The sequence below is a fragment of the Lasioglossum baleicum genome, unplaced genomic scaffold (genome assembly GCF_051020765.1).
Source record: "Lasioglossum baleicum unplaced genomic scaffold, iyLasBale1 scaffold2138, whole genome shotgun sequence".
Taxonomy (NCBI): domain Eukaryota; kingdom Metazoa; phylum Arthropoda; class Insecta; order Hymenoptera; family Halictidae; genus Lasioglossum; species Lasioglossum baleicum.
In genome coordinates this window covers 1-25,199 of record NW_027471197.1, presented here as the reverse complement: position 1 = coordinate 25,199, position 25,199 = coordinate 1, and the positions used below count along the sequence as shown (strand labels likewise).

The 25,199-nt window shown below is 34.1% G+C and overlaps 1 pseudogene; it reads right to left on the bottom strand.

The window, feature by feature from the left end:
* Positions 1–12,010: 12,010 nt before the first annotated feature.
* Positions 12,011–19,792, bottom strand: LOC143221281 (receptor-type tyrosine-protein phosphatase-like N; annotated as a pseudogene).
* Positions 19,793–25,199: the final 5,407 nt, after the last annotated feature.

Below are 25,199 nucleotides of genomic sequence, written 5' to 3'. Positions count from 1 at the left end.
CCGTTTCGGGATCACCGGCAGCTCGCATTTACCACGCTTCGACTAACTTAGCTTCCACCTCATCAATCTTAGGCTACTTGGGTGACACTAGCAGTTACAGCATCGACTTGCTCGACTGAGTTTGAGGTTGCGGCCGAAACGGGTGGTTCTTAGCACGCTAACCCCGAGCTAAAGCTTCTGGCTGAGCTCTACGGTGCCCCACTTGAGCTATGGATTTGTTTAAATCTTGATAACGTGGACCTCGTATGAGCTTAATTTCAATTCTCCGAAGTACCGGCAAGGAATATCGCAACATTTTCGACGGATTAGCGGCCCGATTTACCCGAGATTCAATGGATTACAAATACGAGTGTTTGATAATTGCTTTCGACTGGGACGCGTGCGATAGCACCGGCCCCGGTTAAGGTGTGTCTTTGCGATAGCTACGTTGTCCGAATAAATTTGCGCCGCTCCATTGGCGGATTTATTGTCAAAGAAATTGCTTTCGTTCAGCATCGACCGACCATCGGAGACATATTATAGAGATAAATGAGCCATTCACGGAAGATCGTGGTCGAGTCTAGTTTTCGGGACTCTTTTCGTTTCCCTCGTTGCTTTAATTTTTGTTACGCGGAATTAATTCGTAGTCTATACAGTATTACAATTCTTATATAGCTATATAAAATCGTAGAGATATTTGGATTGGATGGTGATGGTTTTATTTAAAAAACAAATTAATAATAGAAATCTGAGGGAGGCGATAAGGATCCGAATTAATTTTGTCTTATTTCAATTACAACTCGGAACTTGAAACTAAGTCAACAACGCTAGATGAACTCTAAAAATTAACACTTGCTTAACATTAAAACTAAATCAATTCTAACTTTGCATCACTGGTTCAGCTCAAAATCGATTGTAACTAACACTCCTTTTTATATTTGTTTCTCACTATGCACACAATTTCCGAACCCTTGCATGACATGACTAAATATGATAAAGCTACGAGTACATAGTGGAAAACATAGGATACCACAATATAATAGTTACCAGGACTAATGGTAACAGTGTCCGAGATATTGAAAGTGTCAATTATTAATGATATTCAGACATTTATTTCGTATTGAAATTATTTGAGTCGAAATAATTAAGAGTTTGATTATTTAAATTAGAATAGTTTGAAGCTATTTCTCAGAAATGTCGGGAAATTAACAAGTTCCTAATGCAGCTGTTATCTATTCCATACTTATTTCTATTATTTATCTGACTTATTTCCGGACAATGTGTCGGGACAGTTGTATCTAGATCTGGTAATAGACATCTATTGTATAATATTTTATGACTCACTCTCATTTCGACTATCTAAGAGAGCGAACGTGGAATTGTTACATATTTAATTGTGAATCGAAATATAATCAATTATGATACATCAAGATTGTTTCCTGTTTCCACCTACATAATTCCAATGCAATATGTTTAATTACATATTCTTCACGAATGCGAGCATAATTATTCCTCATCCTTATGACAAATGCGTGCATTGCATAAATAATAAATACATGTTCTCCGAAATTGTTAAATATACACAATCTTCTATGCGGTAATATCGCAATACAGGTATATCTTACGAATAATTGCAATATCTAGAAGTAACAGAATTGTAATTCAGCAATACTACGGTACACCGGAAATTAAGCTCGGCGCGGCTCTTCGTTAAAATCACCTAATTTAATTTTCCCGAAGATCCCGTACTCGGCGGACCAGGCCGAGATAAATTAAATTCATACGAAGAAAGAAACAATGCGAAAACAATTCGAAGCTCGTGAGCCCCGAAAACCTTTCCATTACGCAAAAATCAAATGGTTAAAAAGGGTTAATTGCACGAGATGCGAGATCCCGTCTCCTGTTCTTCTTCTGTCTTTTTTTTTTTATCTTCTTTTTTTTTACGATTCCTACGTTACCACGTTCACCACTACACGGATTGTTTTATGACGTCATACGTGGCTATTTGTGAAATTCCGCAAATCTCCGCGCACTTCGGTTAACGAAATTGAATTACGACGTTTAACGAGCAAAGCAGCTCGCCTCTTTGATTCTTCAAACCGTTGAGCTGCACGAGTTTTAATACTTCAAGTCCAGCACCGGGATATCGTTCGAATGTGCATACGTCAGACGGAATACGTGGAATCCGAGGTACCTCGAGAAGTTCGGTGTCTCGTTCAAAAATTTAACACAGCGCGAAGAGAAATGGCCACGAGCGAGCTACGGACCGGCTGCTTCCCTGCGAAATCGACGAAGTCGTTGACAAATTTGAGTGTCGGGTAAAGGGCGATGTATTTGTTCGAGTATTAGGAGTCATTGAGAGAATTGAGCGAAATTGTTTAGCGACAGGTCAATATGTTCTAGGCTATGCTGAGAGACAGCGAGCGAGTTGACGGTTCTTCATTGGTATTAACGTCAAATTGACGATGTATCTTTTATATTGGGATTTCGTTGTTGCAATAAAATATTACACTATCTGATAAACTAAGATCCAGAAATTATCCAAAGATCTGTGTACAGTATAATAATATTAGTTCATCCCATAATTTCGTGCTGGTGTTCACTATTCTATTTAAAATTATACGTCAAATAAATCTTTCAATATTAAGAAAAAAATGTAGTCGCCCCTGTGTTTTATGACTTCTTTCTAATTCGTTGGCAAAGATGTTAATCGTCGATATAGTATATGATATGCGACGAAAAGTGTAAATAGCGCCGCGGAAGGAACTTACAGAATGATTTAATATAAGCAGCGTAATCAATTTCGATTTCATATTACGATACTAGCGTGGGAATGAGAGTCAGTGTTCGGTAGTTAGTTGTCAACAGTCAGTTATTAAAAAGCGATTAGCTATTAGTTTAAATAAACCGCTCATACTATTAAGAAATGATTCCGTTATTCACCCAATACTCCAATGCAAAGTTTGGGTCATCCAGAAAATATCCTGTATTAATTTCATATTTTTATTATATTTGCATATCAAAACCTGTGTTTGAATTATTCATTAACCAGGTGCAATCATAATCCCCAATAATTCCCAAAAATCAAAAGCCCCAGTCAAGGATAACCGTTTATTTTCTTGCTATTAATATCGTATATAATGACAATTATGATATTTTCGTTATAAGACGTAAACATTTGTCAACCAAATGTTTCTACGGAAGGTGAATATAATCATCGAATCCTGAGTACTCGTTATCTACTATAATGGAAATTCTTACAGCTATTTAACATAGAGCATTGTCTATATTTTAAACATAACTATAGTCATTTGATAAGGAACCTGGTTTCTTGGTGTAGGTGTCTATAATCGATCGAGTCATGCAGTAACGAGTACTCGTTACGTAATTTTTACGTAGAATTGACTACAATTGCTACATGTCTATCGAGTGCAATCATCCGATATGGAGGACTAATTGTACTTCACCGAAAAATATCATCACACGATGTTAAACATGGCTGTACACTGAAAGCGACTATAGCGAGCCAATACGAAGCGCTTGCTTTATATTAAGGATGATAATATTCATCCATTAAAATATCGCATTAATTAACACCTGCGCTGTTAATTCAATTACCTTCCTTATTCCATTAGAATTTCATCCATCAAACTTTCATAATTATATCCGAAAATTCGTCGTGTATTAATTTGAAATAACTCGAAACTCCGCGGCAGCTATCGCGCTCTGATGCACATACCAGCATCACACCGTTTGGAAAGAAGAGGTCGCGAGATCGGTTTTCCCGGAGAAATATAACAATTTACATTTAATTTATAGGCGCGTGTTTGTGGGAAAACCCGGCAGGGCTGCCGAAAATCGTCGAGGCTTCTGAAAACTCGAAAGCGTATATGATCAGCGATGCCAGGGCTCTGTCGATCTCGGATACACACCGACTAGTTTCCGCAGGTAACAATCTGCTCGAGTTTAGTCCAGGCAACTGTTCTCGTGTTCGGTTTATACCCTGGATGCCAATTAGTTATTGGCATTACCAACGGCTTCCTCCTAATTAACAAAGTCTCGTTTATCAACGACGAAGAGGAGGGAAATAGCTGAGAAGACAGCGAACAGTTAAGCTTCACCGAGCGACAATATTTAGCCCGCTGTAATTAGTTATGTCGAGATGCAATTAAGCCCTGATCAATCGATTATCGATGAAGAATTGGAGCACTCCATCAATGAATCGTTTATTTCGAGGTTGGTGCCACGATTCGTAGCTTTTTTTTCTGATACATCCATGCTAGGTCTACGTTCTTCTCGTGAGTCGCACGCAGAGTTTAGTGTAAGCATGACTTTATCATCCCCGAAGTCAGTTATTTCGGATGGCATGTGGATCTGACAGAGTGTTTGTGGCTTTTACGTAGTCTGACATTGATTTTTAAGTAGTTTTTCACGATTAAATCTGACATTAGGTTTTAATATTTTTGAGAGTTATCACAGTAGCATGATCGACTAGAAAGAAGTGTCGCTCCTTGGGTTTACCAATGTTAAGGTATCGTTATTATGACCGAAGTACGTCAGGAATTGGGAGTAAACTCATAGTGAAACGATACAAGATTATTTCTCCATTTTTTGCCCATTGCATTATCCGAAATAAACAAAAGTCCACCGAGAGCCCATCCTGAGACAACCCCAGTTTTCCAAACATACCCTTTTCCTACCATAGCGTAATCCTCCTATATATATAGCAGGACTACATATAACTAAACTACTACGCGTAAATAACTCTGGTGGTAAGCCGGCACCGGGGACGAAAGATCACAAAGCTGGTATTTCGTTAAATAAATATGACTATGCACTGTCTGGGGAGCCTGAAGGTACAACTTTGAATAAAGTTCTCTATGTCTAGTTCAGCTATGGGCCGGCATATCGTGCCAGATTTAATTACTCGTAAAGCCTTTATTACAGACACACTTCTATTAAAATTTGATTACTGCCACTGTGTAATACGAGAGGGAGAGTGCCTCAATTTCCAGCAGTTTGTGACTATCGGATAAATGAATATATACGTTGCGCGGCAACCTTGGTAGTTAATGAGAACTTACTTTTCTGATTAAGGTCGCGAACAGAGCAGGAATATTCTTTCCTTCGTTTGTGAAATTCCTTTGAGAATCTGGCCGAATCAGGCCCAAACGCGGTTTACACCATCGCTGAATAAGGAAAGAAAGGGAGATATTTTTCTATATCATCATTCTTGGACCTTTTTTTTGCCTCTAGTGACAAGTCTCAAGTGTCGAGACAAGTTGGGATACTCTCAAGGCCTAATCCAAACCCTGTTATTTGCCTGGGACCAATAGATCAAACGGATTAATCGATTTCTAGAATTCAGCGAGTATTTGTTCGCTTGGAATTATGCTAGGAATCGATCTATTCTGAACTTTCGGTTCTCCTTGATCATTATTATCGCTAAAGCTAAATTTCATTTAATCCTTTGAGATTGTTTCGCACGACAACCTCAGAATCTAACGCAAACTCTTTAACGAATGAATTTTAACGATTAACTCGTAGGACTACACGTAGTTCTGATATAGCATCTATTGATGCTGCTTTTAATTTGTTATTGGGAAAAATAATTATTATATAATTATATTGTATTATATAATAAATATATCGCGTGAAATTATAATATAAGGACACATTAACAAAGTGAGGAAATTCCAAAAATAACAGCAATGTAACTGACGAAGATTAAGTTGGGGAAAAAGAAACCCATTTAAAATTATAAAAATAATGGATTTCTGTTTCCTAGCTTAATATTTGTCAGTTTCATTGCTGTCATTTTAGAAATTCTTCTCACTTTGTTAATGTGTCCTTATATTAAAATTTCACATGACACTTTTTATTATCATACATCGTTATTCGGTTTTTGTTTGTCTTTAATTTTATTGGGTCCAATGTTCAGTATATTGACAGAATGCCTTTTTACTATTTTCCTCGTGGTTATATGAATCCATTTATTTGAAAAATTTATCTCGATATATTATTATTAGTAGTTCATCTATATGACCTTATTAGATATTATTTTGTAACAACCCTTATGAAGAGGAATATGTATATGAAGAAAAATAATAATCTTATTACCCTTTTAATTATCGTTGATATTTTTCTAGTCAAAGTGTGTCTCGCAGTCTACATTTATTAACCTAGGTTAATATATTAGGTTGATATATATGAAATGTCGGATTCTTTTTTATGCGAATGTTTGTCTTCCTGTTTTCGTTATACTTTTGATTTTGGCATAACCATGTTTATAGTCGTTCTGTCCATTGCCAGAGTCACATTTCAACGAAGGAGATTTTCTCGAAAGTGTTCCCTTTTGTTATTTGATTTGAATTTTGTACCGATATGAATCTAAACGATACTCGTATAATTTTTTTGTATGAGTATATACTTGGTAATAATGCCGCAAAGGCTGCACGCAACATAAACCAAGCGTTTGGGGAGAATACAGTTAATGATCTAAAAGTGCAGCGTTCGTTTGAAAAATTTAGGTCCGATGATTTTTCACTAGAAAATGATCCGCGTGGGAGGCACAAAACGTCTGTGAAAAATGATGACCAGAAGGCATTGGTGGAAGCGGACCCAACTGTATCCACGAGGGAACAGGCTACCAAGATGAAAATTGACCATACAACAATATTGCGACATCTTTCTGAAATTGGCAAGATGAAGAAAATGGACAAGTGGGTACCGCACGAACTAATTGAGCGAAATAAACTGGATCGGTTGAACGTATGCTCATCGTTACTACCCTGATTTTATCGAGAGCCATTGAAATGTGATGTTCTGCAGCACCACTCGCCAACCGACTTTAATTTTTTTAAACATTTAGAACTGTTTTTACGAGCTAAACAGCATGAAAATGAAGCCAGTTTGAAAAATTCAATATCAGAGTTTATTGATTCTAAAGATCAGAATTTTTTAAGAAAGGCATCTATGCTCTAAAGTCTCGTTGGGAGAAATGTATCGAAACGGATGTAGTATATTATGATTGAATAAACAGCTTATGAAAAAAGATATGCAGTTTTATATATTCACTTAAAGATTCGACATTTCATATGTATCAACCTTTCACTCTCTGCACTTTACTAGCGCAACTATGGCAATATTCATAATACATTAAGTGTTTATATTCGTGGAATGAAAGTGGAAAGAAATGTTTCTGGAAGTGGTAAGTTTAACAATCTATGTTCTGTCGTTCGTTAATTTTTCAAAATTAAAACACCTGTGACAAGTCAATATATTCTGTTATATTACTATACACTTCGATATAAATTCATCTTACACCATTCAATAGATATTCATAGGACACTTTCTATGAACTCGAGAGGCGACCCTCAGTCGCTATTTAATTAGATTCCAAGAACCAATATTCATTAATATATAAATTTAAAAACTACCCAACGATGCACGGAATGTCGACGTAAAATAATTTGACGCTTAATTTTTACACGATTTCTTAATTACCGTTTCAAAAATATCGACGGTATTCTAATTACTATCTTTCTATAATAAAAAAAATCGCCGAGTGCAAAGGGCTAATAGCAATAATATTCTTTAACTCACCTAAAACTTAAAATGTCAAAAGAAACAAAACTCGTAAATTTCCAACAACACAAAAATACCATATTCCAATTTTGACAATTTTTAAACACCCACTTGGCTTCTCAAAGCATTCAAGTCGCCGAAAAATCACACCCCACCTCTAACGATACTTCCCCATCCAAATACCAAGAACCATCATCATGAGAACAGATATCCGAAACTTAGAAACACCGTAAACCACCCCACTCGAGAAAAATGGCGAGGAAAAAAAGAAATCAGAATATCGAAATCACCACAGTTCTGTAGACGATACTAATAATTCAGGACGAACCACGCAGAAGGAGCCTTAATCGAGTGAAACCGGACCATTTCGGAGACTTTCGAGCGCCTTCGAAGGACGCTGTCAGCCCCATGCTGCTTTTCTACTACTTACAAAGTAGTTCGTAACGACGGTTTTTGCGACTTCGTATCCCGCGTCCTCGTGACACAGCGTCGCGTACTCTGGCTATCGCGACGCGGCTTTCTGCCGCGTAATTCAAGACGCATTTTCTGGGTCGTGCCGTGGAAACGAAACGCCGCAGGGAGAAGAGCGAAACACAATATTGCCCGTTTCCTTTATCCGGCAATGAAACAGTATCACGTTTAAAAGGACAAATAAATTTATAGCCAATCTTGCTAACGCCCGTTCACGGATTCCCTTAAATCCCATCGAGAATCCGAAGCGACCGAAGGTTCTGCGTGATGTCTAATGGATCGGCGACGAGAACACAACGAATTGGAAGTCGAGCCGGAGGAACACGTAGCATAAAGTCGTAAAACTCGACATTCGATGACGTCATAACACCAACACCGTCTATTCCTTTCCTTCCTCCTTTTTCCTTTTTCCGTCGTACTATTATAATTGGGGTTATTCTGGCCAGGGAATAAAAATTTTGTTTGCAATAAGAGAAGAGGAAGAATTGGCCTAATAGTAATGCCTGTCTCGGGAGGGCGGGACGTCTTTCATTCTCGAACCCTCGGTTTCCTCGTTCCTGCCGGCCACCCTCCTCTCTCACTCTCTGTTCGCCTTTTTCTATGGCATACCTTGGCTATTCGTAGCGTGTCGGTATGTCGGTCCATGCTGCGCCGTCGTTGCTTTAGCGTGGTGATATACAGCATATAACTGCGAGAGAAATACTGTCTTCATTGTCTAAATAGCTGCCGATGAAGCAACCCGAGTTTACTGCGACCGAGATTCTATATGTCATCCGCCGCCCAACAACGCACGAGTTATGTACCTTGCTACCCCGGTTACCTAAAATACGTTTTGTCTATCTTCCAGGAAAAATGGATTATGCCGTTCGAGAGCGGGAAAACAGAGGGCGGGGACCTGCCGCTAATAACATATTCGACAGTGAGGTACGGTATCCGACGACAATGACGCGATCCCACGGAAAAGAAGGAAGCACGATCGAGCGCAAAATGCGGCGAAGACCGAGATGGGATTGATCGTTTGCCAGAAAGTTCGTGGTACACGCTTCGCAATTATCATAAAATACCGTTTGCATAATTTAGTTAAACGCCGGAGCTGGGGTGAAAGGAATAACGGGACGGAGTTGAATTTATCAGGGGGACCATTTTGAAATGGAACAGATGGACGTTACGTGGATGTTTCAACCGCAAAAGAGAGTACATGAGAGTCCTATAAAATATTTAAAGGGAAACCCCGAGATAAGAGTGGCTCCATTTTATTTTTTTTTTACTCAATTTTACTTAAACGATATTTAGCCATCGGCGGACGGACCTCATGGAGATCGGAGCTGTGTCCTTTCTGACCCAAGCCAAAAGCACCGCATAAACAGATGTAATTGTGTAAGATTTAAGATGTGTAATGTGTAAGATGTAAAGTGTAATTTTTTCTCTTACATTTCATGAATAGGTTTATTATAGAGAAAAGAAAGATTTAGAAAATAAATGATACTCATTAACCCCTTGACATACAATAACGTCTGGGAGACGCTTTTTATTCCATTTGACAATATAGATTATGACGTTTTTTGTTTTTTAACATTCTTTCGTGGATATTGTATTAAGTTTGGGAAAAAGAAATCCGTTATGTTTGTAATTTTAAATAGATTTCTTTTTCCTCAACCTAATTAAATATTACATAGCAATGCAAATTATGAAATAAAATGTTTTCCGTTCATAAATTTGCACGTAACTGTTCGATTAACAGGATAAGAGAAAAATTAACACAAGTTTCACGAACGTTTCAGATTGAAGTGATTCCAAGAGAAAGACGTACACTGCAAAAGTGAGGTTAGGACGTGTGCTTCTGTACCAGCAAGCTGTATACAATGTTTGGCGATATTGTGGCGATTTGTGCTGCGGTTTAAAAAGAAACTGGCGAAACTATAGATTATTCAGTGAAGTGATCAACAGTATAATGATGTGGGAATAAATAATAAATTGTTAGTTTATTCGATTCAGTGCTCGGTGAGATAATAATATACGCAATAAAAAACGCATCGAATTAATTAATGACAAGTAAAAAAGGGGCAGGATATTGAGTTGTTTAAGAGAAAAAAATTACCGAACCTCATTCGTTTTACTGATGGCTCTGTCAAGAATTTTACAATTTGATTGTTCCATAGATAATGAGATTGCGCAAAATGCTACGAAGAATTTCGCTGGACTTTTAGAGAAAGCATTTGAAGAACATAAAAGTAAGTACATATTACATGTTGTTTTTATAATAACAAGTTTATATTTTACTTTATATTTATTTATATAGTTAGATGAAATTATAAATTAAAAATTATTTATAAATTGTTTTACGTGTTTCACAATAGTATATAAAACATATTTTTCGGGAAAAATTCAGTTTTTTAAAGATGGAATCTTTATAATGGATTAAAAAAGATATTTGAAGTGTAATTTAAATTATTTCGTCCATTTATATTGCAAATTCAATTTATAATGAAATTTGTAGTTAATTTATTCCACTTAAATAGCATATACTTATATTTGCAGAGTTATGGAATGAATATTTAAAACTAAGAAAATATTGTGAAGATGCAGATTTTAACATTCCATTTAAAGTACTTGAAGCAGATATTTATAACAATAAAAATGTGTAAGTTTTGATTTTATTACTAACATACAATTTTTCTAAATGTTGTCTCAGAAAACTATATATACTATTTCATGTACTTATATAACATTACATTACATATTGTTAAATTTCTTATATTTCAGTATTGCACCTGATACAAGTCAAGTATCATCAGGAAATATAGATACGTTTGCATCTATACAGAACAGTATGTCTCCTAGTTATAATCCTGATATTGCAGATTTAGATATTATTATTTTAACTAAAAAATCCTTTAAGAAGAAAGCACAGAAAGATATATTATTGAAAAGTCCAATACCTACAAGGAAACATTATGGATGTAAGAGAAATAATCAAGACATTCTATTTTAGAAACTAAAGAAAAACGAATGTCCAATTAAAAAGAATCATTACGAAGAAACAGAATGTACGTCTGTTGCAGGAATGGCAAAAAGATTGAAAGTTAGTACTTCACATAATATATATTATATATTACTACAAAATGACAATAAACAGCCACAACCTATGTCTCTTTTAGATAAACAATTAACAGATAGAACAAATCATAAAAAGTACAAATATTCTGATCTTTTAAAACCATGTATATCAAACATATCTAAGGAAAATATAGATGTAAGATTAAAAAATTCTAACAGATCTACAGAAGTGGATATAATTGAGTGTAGTCTAAGTGAACATATAACATCAAGTTTAAAAGTAAAAAATATAAAACGAAAAAATAAAACTTCTAACAAAGATTCTATAGAAACAAATCAGATTAACCTTGATCTGTTTATGCCTGAATATACAAAAAGATCAATCACTTTTAATTACAGTATTAGAAATACATAATTTTTCACCATTAGTAAATACAGAAGATATCAGAAATGCATCAACTTCAATAAATGAAGTTTGGAAGGTAGTAATACAAGAAGATATTACTTCAGCAGAAGAAAAAGAACATCCTGAATCAGCCAGACAATCATTTGATACTAATTCAATAACTACTATAGACTGTCACAATAAAATCTCATTTAGAATAATTATTCATCATTATAATTTATATGCACATATCTATATCGTATAATTAAGTAAATGAAATTTGTACAACTTAGAGAGTCTAAAATTTGATATTTTCTAACAATAAAATACAGTAAAAGTAACACCTATTAAGCGTGTAATAGATACAGACCATTTCAGAATAAGAGAGTTACAGAAAATAAAGGCTTTAATAGTAATTTTAGTTTCTTAATGCGATTATAGTTGACTAGAAATATTTGGCCATCTTTTGTCAATGAAATTTATACTTTGCTTCTGTTCGTCGCAATTACGATTTCGAATTCGAATCGAAGTTTACTGATCTGATTTTGTCGAAAAATTATTTTCTGGTAGATTTTCTGGAGATTCTTCAGCAGAGGGTACAGGTAAAGCTTTAAGGATTGCGTGCACTTCTTCCTCCACTGTCATGTGGACGAATTTATATTGTTCTTTTGTTGTAATCATTCCAGGTCTTTGATCTCTTATATCATTTAATGTAGCTGCAATATCAATTTCTTTGGATCCTTTCATCATACGGTTCAAAACTATATCGATTAAACAATAGGTACCAGTGCGGCCTGCACCATCACTATAAAAAATTATGTTTTTTACTTTTAATATTACAATATATTATGGTAATTATCACATATTAATTTATACCACAATTTACGGTTCAAGCAATATTCCAAACATAAGAGTTTAAATGGAAAAGATATTAGAAACATTACCTGCAATGCACGACTATAGGACATGATCTTCCTTTGTAGGATTTATTAATTTTTCTAAAATTACATATTGATAAAATATTAGTATAACGATACGTTTTTAAAACTACGAGCATTATTAGAATTTATAAAACATTTACCGGCGGAATTCAAAAAGAGCTTTAATGGAATGTGCCACACCGTTTTCAGGCCATGACAAGAAGCGGAATTGCGTTACAGTTCTTGTTTCACCGGTACGTTGAGTTTTCATGTAGAAAGAACGCACTAGGTAGTCGTCGGACCAGAAATGCTCGGACACGAGATTTACCTCGTAAATGTAATACAATTCTGATCCTTCCTCAGGTCAGTAACGATGGCACATAGCAACACCTTCTTAGGTGTGTCTAGTTAACAGTCACGATTACAACACTGCCTTGTTCCCAAACTAATTGCCAAAAATCAGCTGTTGTTTCTGAAAGTGGTCCTCGCATGGCGATGTAAGCTGGATTTCGTGGATCATGATCTGCCTAAAAAATGATAGGTTGTGTATGAATATTGTCTTTATACTATTGGTTTTCTACTCAGAAGCAAGTCACACGGCCTTCTTTAGTACGTAGCAAGCATATTCTATTTTCCAATCTATAAATTCATCTATTATGAAATTTTTGCGATTTTATATTACGCAGGGGTTCTTTTAATTTTGCAATGTAATTAATATTATTCCATTAAAAAATGTTTTTATTTTATATAATAAAAGCCATTTCGTGAACTAATACCTAAATTATGTAGTGCTCATTTTGCATTTATCTGACATAGTGGTTTATTCCAGAATGTAGATACAAGTTCACAGGCATATTTAGCATACAAACGTGATGTTTGAAAATGTTTATATAAACATTTTTATTATACTCTATGATTTTCTGAGTGCAGATTTTATTTCAACTGTCTTTTTATTTTAAATACTTGACAATAAGAAATTTTAATGCTAACGATATCAATATTAAATATATTTGACAATTATTTTTACAGAGAAAACTAAAATAATTATAAATATTATAAAATCTGTTTAATAAACGTATATAAAAATTTATTGTATTTTGTATACTAAATTTATCTCTATGTATGTCTTACATTCATGATAGATAGCTTTGACATGCGTCCATTTGCATTAAACATTACAATATTATTAAAATATATACGCAGAAGTGTTTTTAAAAGTAGCAGTGTTTTGTTGTCATACTGCAAATTTAACAGTAGAATGTCCATGCTCGTCGCGTGACTTACCGATTTCTATTTTCAGTTCCATTTTCAACGATTTTAAAATGAAAACCATCCATATATTATTTTATTCCGTATATTCTGATAAATTCTTAAATGATGAACTCAAGGATACTTACAATTGTAGAGGCGTTAATAGAATTGAATTTATTGATATTAGCGAGATCGTGTAGAATCACCCTATAATAATCGTAGGGAATCGGAGCTCCGGGACGATTGCATTTGACATTCGCTTCTTTTTGCGCTACTTCAGTTAAAGAAAGACTTGCTTGTTTCGGGCATAACGACCATCCTAGATCCAATCGGTTTCTATTTTTTAAGTGGTCCTCCATATAACATTGAAAAAATATACAAATGTTGAAGCCGTATTTATTAAGATAGATATATACGTAATAAATATGTTTTGTAACAATACAAACTTATGTGAATAATTAAGTTGTTGTGGCAGAATATTCAAAATTTTTGGTTTTAAATACATCACTTTTTTAAACAAAATTATTAAAATACATTTTTATTGCATTTCCGTGTTATCACCTTACCATAAAATATTAACAGAAATATTATATCGACATACTAAAACCATTTGTCCAACTTCTATGACCATGTTCGAAAGCGCTGGTTCTTCTCCTCAAGAAGATGTGCTAGATCGATTCGATGGTACATTATTCGATTCATTCCCTCGACTTAAGCTTGTAATTCGTGGGGATTCTGGTTTATCCGATTGTTTTGCGTGCATCCTTGCTCTGCATAAATCTTGATAATCTTTTAGATATTTCTGGATCGGGTATGGTTAATCTTGCTAATTTGGCTCGAGGCTTAATGTGTCGACTATTATTGCATAATAATTATTGCAATTGCGATGACAATTCCAACTCCTACAGCGACTATCACTCCAAACATGTTGGAACTCATCTCGTGGTTTCTTACAACCTTCAACATTGCGGGCAATTTGATCTTTAAATAAAAAGAATATATTAATTTTTGTTTGATACAGCTATTTCATCATATTATTAAAATGCACTGTTTAATATAAGGAGAGGATCACTATTCTATTAAATTCTACCTACAATGTTGATGTATTTTTTACGATGATGATGTATTTATAGGCGAATGATCCTGTAATTAATTTGAACAGTATAATTGCAAATGTTATGCTCTAGACATATTTTAGGATGATCCTTATCACCTATGCCCACACGCTTCACTCGAGTCTTCCTCAGTTTTCCACTTATGGGACCTTAAACCGCAACGTAGATGATTAATATCATAGCTTATTATTAATGCTTCTTAACCGTTTGAATCCCAAGCAACGCGATCGCGCTGTACAGATTTTATCTCTGGAAAACCCAGCGCATTTCGAGCTTTGTGGACAATTGACCGTGCGTCACCGATTGTCCAAGCCGCGCTCTCAAATTTACAGACGCAAATACATTACACGGCTCCTTCTTTTAATCTAAATAATACATTTTACAATAGGTAGAATATTATAATAATAGTGCGACAATACATTACATAATAAAACATTTTGTATTTCATTCTTACCTCCTCAATAATTTTTATCGAACAAAACTTGAATTATTTATAAACTTACAGTGTGCATATGTAACTGCGATAAATGTGACAGAGCGAAATGGAAAAGACGAGAATTACGTTACCTATCACGTCTTATATGTGCAGAATATAAAATACAAGATTTGGCTGATTAGGATTCACCGACAAAAAATAAGCACCGCTTCTCGTATGCACTTAGAGCAAGCGCGGTTGCGCTGTTCGGGATTCTTCAACATTGTTTTTCAACATCCCTTTGGACTCAAACAGTTAAATTATTGGTACGTTGATTAATTAATTACCTATGTTTTTTATTGCTTTTGACATCTTTAAATGTCACTTCTGCCACGCCAACTTGAATGCCTTCTAAGGAGCCTGATGTTAGTCCCAATAACTTGCTCACCTAAAAATTAAATAATTATATTGCGTATTTTCAAAATTTGGATTTTTATAATCACCAACGATTACCTCTTTGACGACATGTTCTCCTTCCGACCATGTGTGAAATTCCTGCTGAAATTTGATGTAAACGTAATCTGGGTCAACATTGCTATATGAATTTCATCTGATTGCTTGTTGCCAAGCTTCCACTTCTTTCTTTACGTATGATGTATGTAATACGTCATTCCAGAAATTAACATTCGCGATGATTATATTATTCATATTGAACGTTTTATTCTTGTTTGTGCGTAGTACATACATGTTGTACAGTTTCGATAGAATCAGAATGATTTCCTTCTGAAACTGTAAAAACTTTTGATTTTAACATATAAACGACCGGGGAGACCCCCCCCCCCCCACTTTTTCTTTAGCAATTTCGACTTGCGTGATGAGTTTTCTGACAATAACGGTATCATTGTTCTTGTACGTAAAAATAATTGCCGAATACGTTTGAGCAATTCGGAAGATGATATAATTAGTTTCTACCTAAATATGTCCAATAAATCGGGAGTATATACTACTTAAAATTGCTGGATAGTGCCCAACGGGTAACATATATTATTTAAATTATGTTTTATCACTTTATTCATTAACTTTAACTAAATTTATTTCGCAGATTTTATTGAAACTTGTGTTTCATAAAAACAGAAACAATTCCAGTATAAGATTGATTAATAACAAAAAAGATATACATAAAAACTACGCGTTGCTAAGAAAAAAGTAGGAGACCCTCCAGTTGATTACGTAAATCAATATGCAATAAAAAAAGGTAACAGTATTTACCTGCTGGGGATGGAGTTTTGAACGCATAATTATTGGTTGAAAACGGAGGCCCTGGTTTTTCAACATCCAGGCGTTCTCGTTGTTTAAAGCCAGCTAATCCGCGTCTCCAAAGGAATTCCCTTAAATCTTCGTCAAATAAAGTGCCGTAGGTATTTTCTAAAAGTATATGAAATTTAATAGAAACTCTATACGTTCCTAATGGAAGCAGTTATACCGCGCTAATACCTTCAATGCGATAGACCAGGATAGAAGATCAAGCAACACCAGTTAACGCCATCTATGATTTTAGGCCGCAAGTTTGTGTTCCATTACCGCCATTATCTCTTATATTGTTAAATATAATGTATTTCTTTCACCCCATCCTAATATCTATTAACTTTCTTTTTATATAACTATGCAAAATAATGTATATCTACTTATAATAGTAATAAAAGAAATTTACCACCAGTGTCAATATTAGGTTTATCATCAGCAGATTAAACAAGTCCTACTTCGGTATAAATCCCTTTTCCTGTAGATGAGCTATCCTTTGAAACCAGTTCTTCTTCATCGTGCGCATGGTCATAATGATCACTGTTATAATTATCTTTCGTGTCACGTTTCATATTTTCCAAAAGATGGTTCAATTTTAACAGAAGCTTGTCCTTGATTTCAGAATCGAGCTTTTCTTTGAATATCACTGCGTCAACTATGCTAAACTATGCTTAACAGATGTTCCTCTTAATTGCAAAATATCTTTTATAATTAACAAGCATTTTTTCATTAACCGCATTTAATATAGAACGACGTTGTCCAGTCGCGTAGATGCATTAAAATTTGACGATTTAGAAGATGGAGAAATATTTCTTTGGAAATTGAAATTTACAAAATGCAGCCATCTGTGCCGAGCTGATAAATTGGCGAGTACACCGTTTTACTCGCACGATCCATCCCAGCTTCGTTTCAAACAATGGGACGTGTTAGCATGTAGTGGGCTAGGCGGTGGACAATTATTCTTGAAGGAGAACTTGAAAACGGTGACCTCGAAATTCTATAACAGACGTTGCATAAACCCGTTTCGAAATTCCTGTAATTAAAAAAAATGTACCTTTCATGTCGGAATAAAATCCGTAACAAGGAACCATGTGTATTTTTACAAGTGGATCTTCGATACACTGCTTATATACATTTTCATAATGAAATTCACGTGATAAAGTCAACGAAGTAGTTCGAAGAAACGAAACGGTCGGTCGATAGTAATAACTAATAGTCGATCGAGAGAACGAGTAACAGAATACTACGAAATACGAAATACGATAGCCCCCTGACAAACAAAGATGTATGAGAGGTAAGCAAACAAAGAAACACGGTTGAAAAGAGGTAAATAGCGAAACGATATAACGGCCTGCTGGGGGAAAATTACGAGGAATCGGGGGTGAAGGAAAAATCGCGATAAATGACAAGGCAAGAAGAAGAAAGTAAAATTTGAACCGACAGCGAGAGAAGAGTGAAAGGCAAAGAGAAGGTAGAGGATGGCACTTGTAGGTGCTCGAGGGTCGTACTTGTTGGTGGAAACGGATCTGGAGCAAAAGAGAGGAAGCGAGTTTACAAAGGCGGTGGTTGCGTGGGATGTACAGCTCGATAATCGCCGGGGGCTAGTGGGCGAAAATCGAACTTGTGCCGCCTCCTGTTTTTTTTTCTCTCTTTCCCTTTTCGTTCTTTCAATTCCACCTCGTGAAGGAACGAATTTTTTAAGGTCACAAGTAGCCGAAAAGGTTGATAGAACGTTGCCTGCCGAGTATCTTATTAGTGCGAACAGTCCTTCACGGTAGGAAAGTATAAAAGTAAGACGGAGGCAATGATAGAAAATCGATGACAATCGAATTTGGCGAACGCGGCCTTTCGATGGAAAAATAGACATCGACGAGGCGTTTGCCGTTCGGGTGAAATTCTATTTCTCTTTCCTTTTTTCTCTTTGCTTTTTGCGTTCGATCGAGTGAAGATTCCCTAAATTCCTAATCTATTTCCATTTCTTCTATTTCTGTTATTTCCCTATCTCTCTTCGATTACGCGGTATCTTATGCAAAATTTAGAATTCTTTTTATTTGTCAAAAGAAACCGCTGGGACGGATTTCTTTGTATTCGTAAAAGATTTTGAACGATGAACGTTTTAATAATTATACATAATGGATAGAAGTATGCCATTACGACAGGTTCTATATATTCCCGTGCGAAACGAATTTAAAGCTTAAAGATCGTTTCGTCGGCGTTTTCAAAATGTATGTTAATCGCGTTATTTTAGTGCTCTTGCCTCGAATAATAAGAATGGACTTTACTGGTAAATTGAATTTTGCGAGTTGTGCCGCGGAAGAAGTTAAGGAGATGCCAAAATTTTCACGGGCTTTTACATTGTCATCACCTTCCCTTAAAAGGGGCAAAAAAATTAACCGAGTTTTTGATGGTATAAGAAATAGGTAATTTTACTGTTTTTTCCATTATTTCATGAAAATTCACAGTTCATAGGGTTTTTATTTGCCCAGGGAGTTATTCTCGAATATATATATATACGGTATGTCAAATATAATTAATAAAAGTTAATATCAAATGATATAATATAACAATATGACGGTATAATATTATTATTAACTCTTAGTATTCCCATGGCATTAAATTAACCTCTGAGATATATCCATCTGCAGATATGATTTTTATGGCCAGAGGAAGAGAAGGGAAGGTGGAATAAGCTGACCGACGAAAGGAAATCTTCACAGAACTATCGATCAGGTTCGCAATGAAAGGTCGACATAAAAATAAGATACTCAAGTTCTCCTAAACGGAAGTATGAAAAAAATGAAATCAGGAATTTTCACTTATCTCTGTTGCACTTTCAGTCCTAATGGCTGGGTTTTAATGTCTATCGTTTTTCTCCGCTTAATGCTCCTATTAATTTTCTAGCATAATAAGAACGAAAAAACTGACGCATGCATAATAGCATGAGAAAATGGGCTAATGATGTGGCAATATCGAATAAAGCAGTAATTGCGAGAGTGAAATTCATGTTTTATAATTTAATAATTTTAAGATATTGCTTGTAAGATATTTATGAATTTCATGCAAAATGTTCAAATTTCGATAATAATAAAATACCAAATCTATCGGAACATGTTATCGTATAGTTACGTTAAAGAATGCATAAAGTGATTCTTTGGCTGTTCAATCTTCTCTACAGAAAAATTATCTCGATTGTTAGAATAATAATAGATCGTTCGTACTTACCAACGTCACTCTCACCCAGAATTACGTGATAGAGGACGAAGAGTACCAACACCTCCGAACCTACCCGCCACCAGCGTTTACGACCCATAGACGTTTCTGTAATCATTAAATTCGTTTAGCTTCAGGTCCAAGAGAAAATACGTACATTTTTTCAATCTCATCCTTATGATAAACAACGTATTTTTTTCTTTTCTTTTTTAATGAGGAAACAGTAGAATAACTTAGGTGGAAAGGAAGATAAATTACAATAACATAGTACGGTGACGGGGATCGTAAGAAATTATCTCTTTGAAGTTCATAGTTCGTAGCCGGTTGCCAGTTATTTTCATTAAGCTCGCTATTGCTAATGTAAATTATGTAAATTCTGTTGAATCCAGTAAACCTATAACAAAGTATAGCAAAGTACTATATCAAGATTGTCTGTACAAGCCACTACTACATTAATTTAATCAACTACTATAATGTATCGATATAGGTACACACGTTTACGCAACCATGGTATACTCCAACAACCAATACCAAAGAGCGGGAGGAAAACAAATTACTGTTATTGGAAAGCAGCTTATTGAAGCAGAATGATTTGAAATTTAATCTCGACTATCATCCCCCGACTAATCGTACGATGAGTAATTACATCAATCACTATTACTAAATCTACAATCAAATAATAGTTGTTCCATGCTTCTTTTCTGGAACCCTCGTCTCTTGTTCTAAAAATATTTTCTTTTCTATATTTCAAGATAAAATGGAACAAAATAAATAGTATTTTTCGGACGCATCAGATTCCATTTTATTCGCATGTCAAGGGGTGAATTTTGTGCACAATTTCTACGCAAAATTGCTCTTGAAACACACTTGAAATACTTCGGCTGCCAGTTGATTGTCAGAAGGACGACGAAAGGAAGCACGAGAAAGCAGCTAACGTCTGTCAAACAATTGACTATGCCGGCTGATCATAAATTACTTTCCGCCGACATAAAGCCTCAAATGACACTCGAGATGGCCGCCAAGCCGACGGCAGAAAGATTAGGGTTAGGTTAAGTTACGTCTCAATTATGGCTGAGCTATTCTCCCACCCTTAAGCTACTCTGTCTACAGCTGCTGGTACAAATGTGTAAATGACTGAGCCAAATGTGGAACCTATACGTCATTTATAATTGTGCGTGATATAAGGACACGACTTAAGAGTATAAATTAATTCTATATCCTATGTAAACAAGGATGAACAGAACAAGGCTGATACACGAATCTGTAATCCTTAACAATAACGTACCGGCCTTCTGCACCTATCTATTCTTACCATGAATATAATTACTAAAAGGTAGAGAATTTTTCACTGTAAAAAATAAATTACGAGAAATACGAAAAACGAGAAATTGAATAATCAGATGATATGAGAATTTGCAAACTGTCAAATGAGCGAAACAAATAACAACGAATGTACGATTTTAAAGTAAATTTTGAAAGGGGTCATTGGTATGTGTAGCGTTAAACAGTAAATAAGAAGAAGATGAACTTGGTTCAAGGCTCTATTGAAATACGGTCCTGAACAGCGACGTTAAACAATCACCTAATTGCAATTGCACTTCTCTTATAGTATATATAAATAAGAGTTACATGAATACTCGAATATTAGTATAGAGAGTATGAGACACTCCGTTGGAAGGGAGTAAAGATCAATATCTCAGTTCCGAGACATATTATGTATATAATATTATGGGAATAGACAAAAACACGATAGAAATGTGTTTGTGCATTTTTCACAAATTGGAATATCAACATTGAGAAGGAATCTAAGAGCGAAGAAAGGTTGAGAACCCCTGTTATATGTCATAGTGCTTTAAAATCGTGACTATCCGACGCAGTCATGAAGTCGGCCCCAGTTCCGGAAATTCTGTCAAGGGATGATTATTTGATTTTATTCGAAATTCGAGACGCCGACTATGAATTTTCACGGGTACAAATGCCTGCCGGCAAAAGGTTAAAACGGTAAGGTTAACGAAACGCGGCTCCGGTGGTCGTTTCGTTTGGTAATTCGGGAATCAATGATAATCGAATTTCGTAACGTCCACGTGTTGCATTTCTGGCGCATACATAATGTTTCCTAATAATAGCATGTTATGTTGCAGTGGCGCCACGAACGACGTGTTTCTCGCAAGAGTACACGAAAATGTAAATGCGATAACGCTATCGTTTCTGCAAGAATGCCAGGTTTCGTGTCACTTTTACAATCACAGCTGCTGATAACACTAACTGCTGCGCACTTACCATCTCCGAAGTTTCAAAGATAGTAACGAGATAAGGTATATCTCGGACATAACCTAAAAATACGCTGATCACGATTATGCTAGAAATATATCATCGGTATAATAATCATACGAATTAGAAAATTTGGACAATGGTTTATCCAATACGCAAGAATTACATAAGCTATCTCGGTTATCATAATTATAATTGAAACAATTACAATAGCGAATGATACGAGACATAACTATCCTCAAAGTAAGAACCTTAAAAAATCTAGAAACAGAAATAATTAACAACAAGTTGAACACAGAGTTTCCGATATTGATATTATAAATTTTTATTGTCCCTCAGAAATTAATACGACGTCAATGAATTATAGCAGCGAACGATACGTGACATACCTATTCTCAAAGTAACAATCTTAACAACCCTGGAAAGAGAAATATTAACCAACAAGTTCTTCACCGAATTTCCGATTATTATAAATATAAATTTTTATCATTGCCAGAAATCAATACGAACTCAATGAAGTATAATAGCGAATGATGCTAGACATACCTAACCTCAAAGTAGGAATCTTAACAAACCTAGAAGCAGAAATATTAACCAACAAGTTCTTCACAGAATTTCCGATTATTGACATTATATATTTTTATCATCGTCAGAAACTAATACGAAGTCAATGATGTATAATAGCGAATGATACGAAACATACCTAACCTCAATGTAGGAATCATAATAAGCCAAGAAACAGAATTCCTTCCTGCATGTTCTCCACGGTATTTACGATTATTATAATTAGAAAATTTTGTAATCGTCAAAAATTAATACGCAGTTAAGGAATTATAATAGCGAATGAAACGAGACAAACATAACATCAAAGTAAGAATCTTAATAAGTCTAGAGACAGAAATATTTATCAACAAGTTCTTTACAGAATTTCCGATTTTTCTATTTATAAATTTTTATTATGGTCAGTAAATAAAACGAAGCTATGGAATTATAATAGCGAATGATGCGAAACATACCTAATCTCAAAGTACGTAACTTAATAAACCTAGAATCAGAAATATTTACCATAAAATTCTTCATGGAATTTCCGATTATTATAATTATAAATTTTTATCATCGTCAAAATTTAATACGAAGCTAAGGAATTATATTATCCCAATGATACGAAACATACCTAACCTCAAAGTAAGAATCTAAATTAACCTAGAAACAGAATTATTTACCAACATGTTCTTCTCAGAATTTCCGATTATTTTGGTTATAAATTTTTATTATGGTCAGTAAATAATACGAAGCGATGGAATTATAATAGCGAATGATACGAGACGTACCTAACTTCAAAGCAAGAATCTTCATAAACCTAAAAACAGAAATATTTACCATCAAGTTCTTCACGTTCTCACATTTTAGTGAGTAAAATGAGTAAAAGGGGTGTGATATCTTCTAGTAGATTACGCACAGGAAAAAAAAGCGTCCAATTGAAAATGGATTCATTGGATTATTACAACAGTTTAGAAATGCTTTAAAATAACTAACTAAACAATGATTGGTTTTTAAATATAATTTAGTTTTTTTTTATTTGTCCAATGATTATATAATATATATGTTATCATTTATTTTATGGTTAACTTATCCATAAATTGATTTAAATAGATTTTTTGAACATACTTATTTACTAATACACGTGTTTTGTATAATTTTAATAATTTATCCCTTTTCTATAACTCGTCGATTTTCTAATAATAATTATTCAATATTCGGGTCTATTCGATCAGTTGCTCAGACAATTTGAGTCGGAACTAGAATATTTTTCATGATTTTAATACATATAATATTACGTGAAGGATTCGTATTAGAATATTATGCATTAATAATGAATATTAGATTTTAATTATAATTAAAATTAAAAATTTAAAAGTTTTGATTATTATTATTACATGATAATAATTTTCTTCGTTATGTTTGTTTGAATAATAATTACGGTCGCATTTTTAACTCTATTTGAAATAAGGTTATTATCATTTATCCAATATCATGAAGGTCAAGATAAAGTGTGATTCATTGTATTATTACAAACCTTTAGACATGTTTTAAAGTTATTAACTAATGGATGATTTTTAAAAAATTATGATTTAATGCTTTCTATTGATCTAATGACTATATATATTTCATCATTTACTTTCTTGATTTATTTATCCACGAAGTAATTTAAATAGATTGTTTGAATATGTGTATTCAACGATTCTTTGTTTTTTATGTTAGTTTAACAATTTTTCCAGGGTCTGTAATTCGTTAATTTTCTAATAATAAATATTCAATATTCGGATGAATTACATCAATTGCTCAAATAAGCTCAATTGAAATTAGAATATTTTTTATGTTTTCAATTTTTACCATTTTAATTGATAGATTTTTTAAAAGTATTACAAATTAAATAGAACAAATAATGGTATTAATTTTATTTCTAGTAAATAATAATTTTATCTTATTTAAATTATTATTATTACGGAATATAAAATTTTTTAATGGTTTGAATTTTACTTATAGTTGGGGTTGCGTATTGAATTTTATTTGAAGGAAAATTATCTTATGATCAATATCGCAAAGGTCTAAATGAAGTTGGATTTATATAATTATTACAAACTTTATGAGATGCGTAAATTAGGCATATTTTTTATTCAAAATCGTTTTAAAGCCATGGTGATGTAGGTCGTTGCATTCATTTTGACATGCACTACAATGTTGCATTATAAAACACGCTTGTTAATATGCACGGAATACTGCTATCATTGAATGGCAAAAAATTATTTTCAGAGGAAAGTAATGATTTATCATATACATTATTTTAAATCAAACAATTTTTAATGATAAGATTTCCCGTATCGATGATATAACGAAGATATTAACACTAAAATTGTGTATCCAAGTAAAAGTTGAATAATAAGAGTAAAAAATTATACGTAATATGACGATTCTGCTTGAATAAAAATCAATATTAAGTCAAATTCGTTTTTTCAATTGACACTCTATACTTTTGGCCTAATATTATTGTAGCCAACATGTAATCAAAGTTAATCGCTTATTACATCATGACCTTGGTGTCACTTAGAATTCATGAAAATGAAGATTGCAACAAAAAGTGACAAGCTGTATGAATGGATGATAATAATCACTGTTTATTATTAAGACTTGAAATTACATTCACATCACGAACCTCTGGTAAATGTTGTATTATT